General features: G+C 71.2%; 1 protein-coding gene across 1 annotated transcript in view; it reads right to left on the bottom strand.

Annotated features, from left to right (window-relative positions):
• LOC103894327 (neuropathy target esterase) overlaps positions 1-188 on the bottom strand; it is a 19,142-nt gene extending 18,954 nt beyond the window's left edge. The window contains 1 exon segment of the mRNA XM_019470594.1: positions 127-188. The gene's annotated coding sequence lies outside the window, so the exon portion shown is untranslated.
• Between the last annotated feature and the right edge of the window lie 52 nt (positions 189-240).

Below are 240 nucleotides of genomic sequence, written 5' to 3'. Positions count from 1 at the left end.
TTCACTCTGGGACGCAGGGACCCGTTTGTTTCCCCTTGGGGGGGGGGGTTGCTGAACGGCACCGGGGACGGGGACGCTGTCCCCTGGGGACACGGGGACAAGTTCACGTCCCCTGGGGGTGCTCACCGCGCCGCTGGGGAGCTGCTCCTCGGCGAAGAGCTTGGGCAGCACGGCCGTCAGGGACGCATCCTGCGGGGACAAGGGGACAGGTGAGCCCCCCCCGGGGTGGGGACACGTCGG

The sequence above is a fragment of the Aptenodytes forsteri genome, unplaced genomic scaffold (assembly GCF_000699145.1).
Source record: "Aptenodytes forsteri isolate BGI_AS27 unplaced genomic scaffold, ASM69914v1 Scaffold687, whole genome shotgun sequence".
Taxonomy (NCBI): domain Eukaryota; kingdom Metazoa; phylum Chordata; class Aves; order Sphenisciformes; family Spheniscidae; genus Aptenodytes; species Aptenodytes forsteri.
Note: the sequence above shows the minus strand (reverse complement) of the source record. Positions and strands in the feature narration are given on the sequence as shown.